This window comes from Alosa pseudoharengus, unplaced genomic scaffold (genome assembly GCF_046254945.1).
Source record: "Alosa pseudoharengus isolate Yale_2024_CS ecotype anadromous, Long Island Sound unplaced genomic scaffold, YU_APseudo_1.1 YU_APseudo_1.1_scf_22, whole genome shotgun sequence".
Lineage (NCBI taxonomy): Eukaryota > Metazoa > Chordata > Actinopteri > Clupeiformes > Clupeidae > Alosa > Alosa pseudoharengus.
Window position 1 is genome coordinate 6,738,685 of NW_027468680.1, and position 13,605 is coordinate 6,752,289.

Here is a 13,605-nt window from a genome sequence, read left to right on the forward strand (position 1 = left end):
CACAAGCCCTCCAGTCATCCACCAGCATCGCTTTAATTACGCTCACTGTGAATTAATGGACAGACTTCTCACCCCACTTTAATTGAACTGCTCACTGCTCAGTTTGTCTCCCTCCCTCATTCTCTGTCGTTCACCTTCTTCTAATGAGAGAGAGAGATGTTTGCCCTCTAACAACTGTATATACATACACGCATACACACACAAATGCACTCACACACACACACAGCGAGATAGAGAGAGAGAGAGAGAGAGGTGTTTGCCCTCTATATACATACACGCATACACACACAAATGCACTCACACACACACACACACACATACACAGCGAGATAGAGACAGAGAGAGAGAGAGAGAGAGAGAGAGAGAGAGAGAGCACACTGGGTGGTGGGTGGCTTATATTAGATTGAAAATGTTTAATATCGTTAATGCTATGAAACATTAATCTGGAATATTCTGAGACTTCCCCTGTGCATTAATGTCTCTGTGACTTTTATCAAATACCTTGCGGTTCCATTTCAACCCAGGCAACGAAAGTCATCAGCACCCTCTTAAAATAGGATTGAAATGTCTTACGGCTTCAAGCAGTCAAAAGAATTTACAGTCCAATTCATAGATCTACACCATCTTGAAACCTCCTGAAATTAGGGGTGTACACCCTCTGCTTTCTGTAAGGGGTGTAGTCTTTGTGAAGTTAGTTACTGAAAATTGCCGATTATTGCCATCTAGTGGCCTAAATCCACCTTCATTTGTGATAGAATAAAATATAAGACCAGTTTCTATAGTCTTCTAACTGTTCATAACTTTAGCAAAGAGGATTTGGGTATCTCTTAGATTTGACAAATGAAGATGTTTGAGGAGAAGGAGTATTCTGAAATGATTTCCAATCACAGTTACTTATTTAAGATCTGTCTTGTGAAACATAATAAACATATTATGCATTTGTCTCTTTTGCACTCTAGACAGGGTATTTATTTCAAGGCCACCACAAATTCACATCTCCAGTCAGTTGAAAATGTATTTTACGATTGTTATGACGTCAGATTGTTATTCATATTTCTGACCAGAGGGTGGCAGGCTCACCTCATTGTAAAACACAAAGTCCTGCGTTTCTGAATCTGCTCTGGACTAGCAGAGAGGTTAAACGTGCTGCCTATCAATAGCTCATGCAGGGAACATTGCTCACATGGAGAAAATGTGTCAAGGTAAGGCATTTAGGTATATCTCTGTTAGTAGATTAGGCCTATATAGGCTATGTTAATGAAGGCTATCTGTGAGACTATATATGTAATACAAATACAAATATACAAATATGTATTTTCAGACTCATTATGCATTGTCACAAAGCATTGCATACAGTACATCTGTATGACAAAAGGAGTGGTTGTATGTTTTTCACAAAAAAGCACAGAACTATCATTGGGAAATTCTGCTGAAATTAAATGAGAAGAGATCAAATCCACTACATCGGAAATTAGACAAGCGCCTCAACACCAGAGACATGATGCTCTAAGGGCGTTGAAGTCTTCGCATATTGCATTAGTTTGCTGGCTTACTGTAATGGGTTCAGAAACTCTGTTTGCAGTGTTGAGTTGTTCGTAAGACTCCTTCCACCATCCATAGTTCATCCATAGGTCCATTCATATATCATTCATATAGGTATTTAACAGATAGAAGACATGGTCAGCCGGATATTACATTCCTAGTATAAACTTCAATCCTGTACCAGGGTAGATATCAGACAAATACACATTACTCTATGTGTGGTGCATTATTAGGTTATTCTGAAACCAAGGGCGCAACTTTGGGTGAAACATTGGGGGGGCTGGGACCACTTCCTCATGTTCTTTGACAGTTAATATGATTATTGGGGGGGTTGTATTGGCTGGTTTTGATTACCCCCCCCATAAATTACAAGCTTGTCTGAAACTGTAAATGAGTTTCCAATGAACTTCATGATATGCTGCTAATGCATGTGGCGTAGATCTGTGAGGGTAAAGTATGTGGCACAGCTGTTCTTGCGGTGGCAGTGTCATTCCTGGCCTTTTATATGCAAGCAGACGGGCAGGAGAGATTGTTTCAGGACTACCTGTTACCCACCTCTTAGCATCTTCTAAAGGAGAGAGATTGTTTCAGGACTACCTGTTACCCACCTCTTAGCATCTTCTAAAGCAGGGGTCCCCAACCTTTTATGTACCATGGACCGGTTTGATTCCTATTTTTTTTTCACGGACCGGCGGGGGGGGGGGTCGGGGGTTCCATGTTCCATTACTTGAAAAGAACTAGCTTTAGTTATGTATGAACAGTGAAGGTAACGATCTCTTGTGAAAAACGTGAACTTGAAGAAGTGAAAATTGAACAATATGAACTATGAATATTGAACAACTTGAAGCTACATCTATAAGTGTGAACATGCTTAACAAAATATGGGAACAAAACATGGGAACTAAACGTGCATTACGAATATAATCCGTGGGAGCCCTGCTTGTTTCCCTACAACAATTAAGAAGCTTCCATCTGGGGGTGATGGAAGACAGTGACACCCTCAGTGTGTTTGAAATGTCCAGTCGATTGCGTAATTTGGTCTTAGTTGCAGTCATTGCCGAAAACCCGGCCTCGCATAGATACGTGGTGGGAAACGTTTTCAGCGTTTTACGGCTATCTCGGGATATTCTGCTTTGGTTTTGATCCAAAAACCCGCCAGAGAGGTTTCCTTATACACACTCTTAACACCACCGTCATTTGCAATTTCGATCAACTGCTCTTCCTCCTGCGCTGACAAGTTAGGACTGGGATATTGACAAATGGTTTGCTGACCCACTCATTGGTTTTTCCGTGGATCTTTGGAGGATGGGAAGTAACGCTCAAACTCATTTGAAAGCGCAACAAGGTGATCGCGCACCAGCTGCGAGAGAAAGGGCCCTGCCTCAGTCTCTCCCAAAACTCCCAATAGCCTACTGTTTGGAACTTATCTGGTCCACTCGTCGTCCCCACAAATCAAGCTTGGCTTTAAATGCAGCGACTTTATCTGCCAGTTTAAAGACAGTCGTCATTCTCTCCTGGAGTGACAGGTTGAGGTCATTAAGCAACCCGAATATGTCACACAGGTAAGCGAGTTTTGACACCTAGTCCTCATCACTAAAATGCGCAGCTAATGGTGACTTTTTTTCTGTACGAAATATCTTCAGCGGCTCTCGTAACTCAAACACTCTGGCCAGTGACCTGCTAAAGATGCTTGTTTTTTGTTGCTGTTTTTGTTCGCCAAGAACTGATCAAGTGAAGTGAGCTGACCTGAGGCTGCGCAGCGCTGAAGGCAATATGTAAAAGTGTTGAAGGCGGGACAGACAGACGTAAGAAAATAGACCTTGCAAAATGCAAACATGCGTGCAATCAAACAACTGCATATAGGCCTATGCCATGTAAAAACGTGACATTATTGCGAATTAAATGTAGTTTAGTTTGCATGCATTTTTTTTTTTAAACTCATGTCGTAGTCTACGGCCCGGTTAGGAATGTCCTGCGGCCCGGTGGTTGGGGACCGCTGTTCTAAAGGAGAGAGATTGTTTCAGGACTACCTGTTACCCACCTCTTAGCATCTTCTAAAGGAGAGAGATTGTTTCAGGACTACCTGTTACCCACCTCTTAGCATCTTCTAAAGGTGAAAGAGGCTTCATATTGATCCTGAATTAAAAAAAAAAAAAACTTATGTGGCTCACATTAGACTAAGAATGTCATGGCCTTTAAGCTATACTGGCCATCACTTTGGTTGATAGAGCTTTTTTGGCAGTGTACATTTTCTCTCAAAGATTGAAAACATTTTTTTTTTATGTGATATGCAGAGCAAAGCCATATGTTTGACCCCAAACTGATAAACAGTTGGATGATTAAAATAAGCTCCATCAGTTCAGATACTTGTCCCACGATCTTGATCTTTAGATCTTATCTTCCAAAGCCATTTAGCCACCACTCAAAAGATCACACAGATTTGAGCTCAGATGCATTAGCCTTGTGTTTGTGAAAGTCTTAACCCAAAGTCACCATCCATTATGGCTGGAAATGAGCATTTGACCACTCATTTAGGACATGTAAGTCTCCTCCATCTGATCAGATTCCACAGAGGTGATCCCAAAACACATTCAACCCATTTTTTTTAAAGACTTTAAAGATGTTTTAAATTTGTGGAAAGCTACACAGAAGGGCTAAACGGGAGAAACCAAATATCTGTCGGACAGCTTTACACTTCACAGAGCCACTCAAGTCAAGCATTAGCAAACACATGGCCACGCTGTGTCCAGCAGCCACATCCTCATGTGGATTTAAATCTTCATTTGTAAGGGGAGTCCAAAAAAGGATCACTCTCAATAAGTTTAAAATGTAATATCCAAAATAATACACTTTGAGCAAACTCTTGCCCACCATCATGACAAGCACAGAGACATACATAGTGCAGATGCGATCGAAAGCACAGCGGATAAGGTTAGGGGGCAAGCATGTACTGTAATAGGGAGCTCCATGCGTCCCAAACGAGATTAGCGATGGATGGGCAGCGTTGACATCAGGTTGACATGCGTAGCTTTGGCTACCTAGCATTAGCCACTCTGCAGCAGGTGCCAGATGTCAACAAATTAATTACAGTGCGGCTAAGCAAATTGAATTAAATTAGGATTGAATTAACAGTGTTAATCAATCAATAATAGGATAGCTGAGCCACTTGCACTGCAGACCAGGGCAATCAGGCCAGGGGAGGATCAGCAGCAGAGACTCAGTGCCCTGTGTGTGTGTGTGTGTGGGGGGGGGGGGATTTAGAGGGACGCACCAGCCCTCCGCACCACTCACTAGTGCAGGATTGGCCTTAATTAATAGAGCCATTTACAGCTTAGCACTAGACCAACACACTGCGGAAACACCCGCTCCCCTCCTGTGAGGGAGAATCATATTTACATGATCATCATCTATAGGCAGTGGTGTGTGGGTTTTTGTGTGTGTGGGGGGGAGTGGGGGGGGGGGGGCATCCAGTTGGTCATGTATTGTTGAGTTTGTGTGTGTGTGTGTGTGTGTGTGTGTGTGTGTGTGTGTGTGTGTGATCTCTAAATGTGTGCTTTAGTAGGACATTTCAGTTTTGTAATGAGGGATAATTATGGTTTATTGTGTGTTGTAGTGTTGGGTTGGATTCACTCTACAGTATGCTACAGTAATACATTGAAGGGTAATAGAAGATTGCACGGTTATTGTGTGTGTGATGTCAAACAGTGTCCATTTGCTGCAGTTATGTACTGATATGTATAAGTAGGCCTATATAAGTATAAGTAGGCCTATATAAGTATAAGTATATATACTCTTTTGAGTCCCGTGAGGGAAATTTGGTCTCTGCATTTATCCCCATCTGTGAATTAGTGAAACACACTCAGCACACAGTGAACACACAATGAGGTGAAGCACACACTAATCCCGGCGCAGTGAGCTGCCTGCAACAACAGCGGCGCTCGGGGAGCAGTGAGGGGTTAGGTGCCTTGCTCAAGGGCACTTCAGCCGCGCCTACTGGTCGGGGTTCGAACCGGCAACCCTCCGGTTACAAGTCCGAAGCGCTAACCAGTAGTCCACGGCTGCCCCAAATATGTAATTGCCATTCTTGTCTCAGTGCTGGTATTATGAGGATATCCTGTTTCATGGATATCCCAGCCAAAACACACACAGCCGCAACGGCTGATCATAAACCCCTGTTGTGTTATTAATGAATATAAGTGTGTGTGTGTGTGTGTGTGTGTGTGTGTGTGTGTGTGTGCTTGCATGTGGCTGTATATTTGTGTCTGTGTGCTGGTGAGTTTCAGCAGCTGTGTATGTGCATGTGTGTGTATGTGTGTGTGTGTAAGTCATCCAAGCCATTATCAGATGGATGGTGCAGTCAGCTGTCCTGGACATTACAGCTAGAGGCAGCATCCCATACAGCCCCCTAAGGGGAGAACGGGGTAGATTTTGCATATAGGCAAAGCTTTTTTTTCTAGGAAACCGTAAGCAAATGTTATCATGTGACAGCATTTTATGGAAGAGGGAATCATTATTTACATTCTGTGAAAAGTTACACATGGCACATGATTTTTTGCTCTCCAAGTGGATTCCATTCATGTCCAGAGTTAGGGTGAATTAGAGAAAACATGAATAGAACAACAATGTGATGCTTTACACCTCAATTGATACCCTTGTTTTTAAGTATATGTTTTGGGCTTTTTGCCTTTTGTTTGGACGGGACAGTGAAGATTGACAGGAAGTGAGTGGGAGAGAGAGAGATGAGCGCCCCCAATTGGTGTCTTTTTAAGCTATGATGTGAGGGCTAAACAAAATCCTGAATGTTTCCTTAGCTTGTTGTGAGAAGCATTTTCTTTCAAAAGGGTGGTTGTGGGGTGAGATGAGCCACCAGGGCTGGGGTAAGTTGAGCCAGTTAACTAGTACTTGTATTGCATCTGTAAGATTTAAGTTTGCCTTGATTTTGTGACCTCATTCTATATGGTTCCTTAGTGTTACTAAGAGCTAAAGAGACTAGGCAGCAAATCTTCAAAATCAAAATTAAATGGGCGAATTCAAAGGTAAACAGGCAACAAAATATAGGCCTAAACCTGTCTTGGCAAATTTTCAGTTGACTCTATTTGCCAAATTCTCAGTTGAATGTTGGTGTTTGTTACTGTTTGTAGAAATGAAATTATTGTTTGAAGTAATAAAAATGTTTTACCTGAAATCTTTGTTTTGGCCCAACCTAGCCCACACCTAGGCTCATCTCACCCCTCATATGGGGCAAGTTGTGCCATGAGACCAACCTTTTTGCAGATATCATATCTCTTTACCCTTATAAGTTATCAAAGAGTTGTTGGTTGCAGAAGTTGTAGAACACTTAGATTTTTTGTTTGGTGTGAAGGTTACAAAACAAAACTTATTTGACACATTAGAATGATGTATGTAATGAGTACATGATAAAGTATATGGTAGGAGCAGGCTTCACTCAGTCTCTTATGTTACTTTTTAGAGTGCTTGGCCAAACTTAAATGTTAACTCAGAAAGAAAAAAGGCCGCACTTACATATGCGTGTTTTGTTGCACATTGCGCATTTTTGTGCAATAAAACACGTATATGCAAAGTGCGGCCTTTTTTTTTTTGTAATGAGTACATGTAATGTAAAACATGGCTCATCTTACCCCATTCTCCCCTTACAGCTAACAGTAGTGTCCCAGACATCCCTTAACAGCTAGCAGTAGCGTCCCATACAGTTCCCTTAACAGCTGGCAGTAGTGTCCCATAGTTCCCTTAACAGCTAGCAGTAGCGTCCCATAGTCCCCTTACAGCTAGCAGTAGTGTCATTGTCCCATAGTTCCCTAACAGCTAGCAGTAGTGTCCCATAGTCCCCTTACAGCTAGCAGTAGTGTCATTGTCCCATAGTTCCCCTTACAGCTAGCAGTAGTGTCATTGTCCCATAGTCCCCTTACAGCTAGCAGTAGTGTCCCATAGTTCCCTTACAGCAGCTAGCAGTAGTGTCCCATAGTCCCCTTACAGCTAGCAGTAGAATCCCATAGTCCCCTTACAGCAGCTAGCAGTAGTGTCCCATAGTCCCCTTACAGCAGCTAGCAGTAGTGTCCCATAGTTCCCTTACAGCTAGCAGTAGTGTCACCTATAGTAGTCCCCTATACCGTTTATTTATTATTGAATATGTATGTCTTTCATGCTTTCTATGTCCCCTTACAGCTAGTTCTGATCAAAATGTTGCGTTGCATCCGCTGCACAGCACTGCTTAGCGTATGCATACTGTCAGGACATTCCAATTGAAAACAATGTAATTAAACTGATTTTTATCGCTAATGCTCACTCACGTAGCATGTAGGACTAGTGTTACTAGTGGACTGGTGTTACAGCTAGCAGCATCATCACATACAGTCCCTTTACAGCAAGCATTGTTCCGTAGTCCCCTTACAGCAGCCCATTCAGCCCCCTTACAGCTAGCAGTAGAGTCCCATAGCCCCCTTAGAGCAGCTAGCAGTAGTGTCCCATAGTCCCCTGTCACAGACTGAGCTGTGACGCACACGCGCATGTAGCGCGCAGCGCGCAGGCGGCCATTTGCCGGCATCTTTAAATCACTGCTGTCCTGTCCTGACGCTACTCATTCTCATTACCGTATGTACTGTTTATCATCTTAACATTGTCATTAATCACCATTTACCATAGATTACTTACACAGGGCCGAACTTAGTTTTAGAGTGCAGGGAAAGGCCTACCAGCACTTCTAGATGGCTATAGTTTGTGCAGCTCACTGATTCAAACATTCACGTAAGATATATTGTCATTCTCATTTCTCATCTGTATATTCTTTGTCTAGTATCAACAAGTAAAATAATGCACACTGGCTGTTAAAAACGTAATTTATTGATTAAACATTTGCTATCACAACTCCGTAAGCCATTCACTCACCCGCCGTTAAAAACTTACTTCCGCGTTGCGTGTGGGGAAACAGATGGACTGTTCCATTGGAAAGAAATAGAGGGGTTTCCCGGGTTCATTGTGGGGCAGCCCATTGTTATGGGGGTGTTTAGGGGTAATAAATTAAAGCTATTTTTAGGGGTTTAGTAAGGTGTTTTTGTACATGGCAATTATTGTATGTATTTGTGTATTATGTGTTTTCTTGTTTGATTTGTTATTTGGTAATTACAATGTTGTTATTTAGTTAATTGATTATTTTTGACAGTGGGGTTATCCAGGGGGCGGGGCTACGGATAGCAATGCTCTGTATTAGGCCCCAGAGCCTCAGTATGTCAGTGATGGTAGTGATGGGAACATGTCTGTCAATTGATTGTGGTTGATAGTGGTTCAGGGTCTGAGGACTTAGCCTGGCTACTTATGCCTATTTCTTTTTGTTTTGCTACAGTTTTGTTTTGCGTATTTTTCATGTATGTTTGGCACTGTAAATATTTGCACGATTTTAAGAAAAGAAGAAAAGAAGAAAAAAATAAACGAAGCCTTTCGTTGAAATCTGTTTGGTCTCCTCCGTCTTCTCCACTGCTGTGGCTATCCTGCCACATTTGGTGTCAGAAGTGGGATTGTGGGAGATAGGCGGAGAGGAGAAACAAAGAAACCAAGGAAATGGCCACAAGGAAAGAAAAGAAGAAAGTTGGCGAAGAAGAGGGAGCAGCAGGGGGCGCCGCCGAGCCTACAGTACCTGCTGCACCACCTGAGAAGGAAGATCCAGCTCTTGGTCGGCTTGCTAGGATGTTTGAGTCCTTCATGAAGGTGCAACGGGCCAGAGATGAGCGGCTGGATAAGGAGTCTACGAGGCAAGCCCACCAGTTCCAAGTCCTCTCACATCAGGTGAACCAACTGCAGCTGGATGTAGAGACAGCTCGAGAAAGGGCAGTTACACCAGTTCCTTCAGAGCCGCTTGTTCCGACACCTGAAGCTCCAGCAGAGGCCCCCATAGGATGGAGAGGCTATAAATCAAAGATGGCTAAGCTAGAGGACTCCGATAACATTGAGCATTACTTGACTACCTTTGAAAGGCTAGCTACTGTCTTTGAGTGGCCAAAAGAAGACTGGGCGGTGCACCTGATACCACTACTGACTGGGAAGGCCCGCAGTGCCTTTGTTGCCATGGATCCTCAGAAGACCTTGGACTACGATTCCCTGAAAGAAGCAGTGTTGAAGAAGTACGAGATTAGCCCGGAGACGTATCGTCTGCAGTTCAGAGCCCTGGAGACCAGTCCAGATGAGACCCCGCAGGAACTTTACATCCGACTGAAAGACCTCTTTTGCAAGTGGGTGAAGTTTGACCAGAGCAGCAAGATGGCCCTCATGGAGACCATGGTGCTGGAGCAGTATCTCCGCGTGCTCTACCCCGAAGTGAAGACCTGGGTTAAGGAGCACAACCCAGCAACAGCAGCAGAGGCCGCCCAGCTAGTGGAGAACTTTGTGTCAGCACATCGAGGCCCCAGGAGATACCGGTATGCTGGAGTGCTTGATCGTCAACCACGGGGTAAGTCTGATGGTGCTGGTCGAGTTGGTTCTGATGCTGCCCCTGCTTATAATAGCGCCCCATCACCCCGTCCCCCAGCCAGTGCTCAGCTTAAAGGCATATCTTGCTTTAATTGTGGTAAGGAAGGTCACAAGAGTCCTGTTTGCCCCCTCAGGAAACCTAAGCCCGGCTATCTCTGTTATGTACCCCACCCCACATCAGCCTTTAAGACCCAGCAGAGCAGGGACCCCACTGTTAGCATAGAGCTTAATGGGAAACCTGTCACTGCACTGGTAGACACAGGGTGTTCACAGACCTTAGTACAAGCTGACCTAGTCCCCCTAGAGTCCAGAAACAGTAATGACAAGCTTGCCATTTTTTGTGTGCATGGTGACCGGAGTGAACTCAGCACGGCAGATGTCTATATTAAAGTAAGTGACCAGACTTACCTACTTAGGGTAGGGCTAGCAACCAAACTCCCTTATCCAGTACTATTGGGTCAGGATTTCCCAGTGCTACTTGAGCTGGTAAATAAGAGCGCATGGTGTGGTGTTGTCACAAGAGCTATGGCCAAGGGACAGCGGCAGGCACACATGGCAGAGTTACCTTTCTGTGGCGAGGATATTGTTGTGGAGCCCATAGGCACCAGGGAAGGAAGGTGTGAGAGGCGCAGGCAAACAGTGGACCAGGTGTTGAAGCATACAAACATACAGACTGAGTCAGTAGAGTCCCCCTGTTTAACTACTGAAGACTTGATGTTTAAAAGTGATCTGGCTGAGGAACAGCGTGTAGACCCCACCCTGGTCCCATTGTTTAAGAAAGCTAATGGTTCGTCTTTTGTTCCTGTCCTGGGTAGAGAGGGGTACACCGTACAAAACAACCTCCTTTACAGAGAGAGTGAGGAAGGGCTGCAGCTGGTGATTCCTGAGAAATACCGTGAGCAAGTACTGGAACTGGGTCACACCATACCCTGGGCCGGACACTTGGCTTACATGAAGACCCTACAAAGGATCAGTAAGCGTTTTTATTGGCCAGGGCTCTTTGCTGAAGTCAAGAGGTATTGTAAGTCTTGTCCCCAGTGCCAGCTATCTGGAGGCAGAGGCCTCGTACATGCCCCTTTGATTCCCTTGCCAGTTGTTGACACCCCTTTCAAGAGGATTGGAGTCGATGTAGTTGGGCCCCTTGAGAGGAGTAAGTCAGGGAACAGGTTTATTTTGGTTATTTGCGATTATTCGACCAGGTATCCTGAAGTATTCCCCCTGAGAGATGTAACAGCTAAACGGGTAGCAACAGCTATGCTACAGCTTTTCTCTAGGGTAGGTATACCCCAAGAAGTGCTAACAGATCAGGGAACCAACTTTATGAGCAAGATCTTAAGGCAGGTGTATGATCTGTTAGGAATCAAACGCATCAGAACCACTCCTTACCACCCACAGACCGATGGACTTGTTGAGCGGTTCAACCAGACCCTCTTGAACATGCTCCGGAAGTTTGTAGCGGACAGTGGGAAGGACTGGGACCAGTGGCTACCCTACCTTATGTTTGCATATAGGGAGGTCCCCCAGGCTTCTACGGGGTTTTCTCCTTTTGAACTTCTATATGCACATCAGGTACGGGGCCCACTGGACGTACTGAAGGAGACCTGGGAAGGTGAGACCTCAGGCCAGACCAACATAATCTCTTATGTGCTGAAGATGCGGGAGAAGCTTGCAGCTGCATCCGCCTTGGCACAAGAAAACCTGCAGAGGGCGCAAGATCGGCAGAAGATGTGGTACGACCGGTCAGCCCGAACTCGCTGCTTCCAAACTGGTGACCGGGTCCTGCTGTTGCTACCCAGCTCTGACAACAAACTGCTGGCAAAATGGCAGGGGCCCTATACAGTGACTCGGAAGATGGGACCAGTGACCTATGAGGTCCACATGCCAGACCACCGTAAAAGGCACCAAGTCTTCCATGTCAACATGTTGAAGGAGTGGAGGGAGCGGCCGCAACCACAGCCAGAAGCGTCTGCCATGTTCATCCAAGCGGTGGAAGAGGAGGAAGAGTATAGCGAGCAGTACCTGCCTGGCCGTGAGGAGGAGAGCAAGCTGGACCTAAGCCACCTGTCAGAGGACCGTCAGCGGGAGCTCTGTAGCATCCTGCCAGATGAACTCTTCATGGAGAAACCCGGAAGGACTGAGCTGGTGGAACACCGGATTCACCTGAGGGATGAGCAGCCGGTGAGACAGCCGTCTTACCGAGTCCCAGAGCGTCTGCTTCCTGTCCTGAGGGAGGAGTTGGACAAGATGTTGCAGCTCGGCGTGATTGAGCCCTCCTTCAGTGAGTGGAGCAGCCCCATCATCCTCGTGCCCAAGAAGGACGGCAGTCTGCGGTTCTGCTTGGACTTCAGGAAGGTCAATGCCCAGGCCAAGTTTGACCCTTACCCCATGCCAAGGGTTGACGACTTGGTTGAGCGCTTGGGCAAGGCCAAGTTTCTGACCACGCTTGACCTTTGCAAGGGATACTGGCAGGTGCCATTAGCAGGGGACTGTAAGGAGCTGACTGCATTTAGGACCCCCTTCGGGCACTTTCAGTTCACCGTGCTACCGTTTGGGTTGCATGGGGCACCTGCCACGTTTCAGAGGCTAATGGACAGGGTCCTCAGGGGGACTGAGTGCTTTGCCGCCGCCTACTTGGATGACATCATCATCTATAGCTCCAACTGGGCGGAGCATTTGCAGCACGTACAGCAGGTCCTCTCCTTGGTGAAGGAGGCGGGCCTGACCATCCATCCAGACAAGTGTGCCTTAGCCAGGGAGGAGACGGCCTACCTTGGCTACGTGTTGGGCCGAGGTGTCATACGACCTCAGGTGGGGAAGGTGGAGGCCATTATGGCTGCTGAACGCCCGACCACCAAAAAGCAGGTACGCTCCTTTTTAGGGCTGGCGGGTTGGTACAGACGTTTCATCCCCCATTTCTCAGAAAAAGCGGCTGTACTGACTGAGCTAACCCGCAAAAGCCAGCCAAACAGGGTGCTATGGACTGAGGCCTGTGAAGCAGCTTTTAAGGACTTAAAGAACTCTTTGTGTCAGGAGCCTGTGCTCCTCAGCCCAGACTTTGACAAACTCTTCACCTTGCAAACGGATGCCTCTGAGAGGGGCTTAGGTGCTGTGCTGTTGCAAGGGGACCATGGACAGCTCCGACCTGTGGCCTACGTAAGCCGCAAGCTTCTGCCCAGGGAGTGCAACTACTCTACCGTGGAGAAAGAATGCCTGGCTATAAAGTGGGCACTAGACTCTTTTAAATACTACTTGTTGGGGCGCAAGTTTGTATTAGAGACTGATCATAGAGCATTATCTTGGTTGGGCCAAATGAGAGACACTAATGCCAGGATCACTAGGTGGTTTTTGGCAATACAGCCTTTTGAGTTTGAAGTGTTGTACCGGGCTGGGAAATTGAATTGTACCGCTGATTTCCTGTCTAGGATGCCACAGGGGGCATCTTTAGAAGGGGGGGGAAATGTCACAGACTGAGCTGTGACGCACACGCGCATGTAGCGCGCAGCGCGCAGGCGGCCATTTGCCGGCATCTTTAAATCACTGCTGTCCTGTCCTGACGCTACTCATTCTCATTACCGTATGTACTGT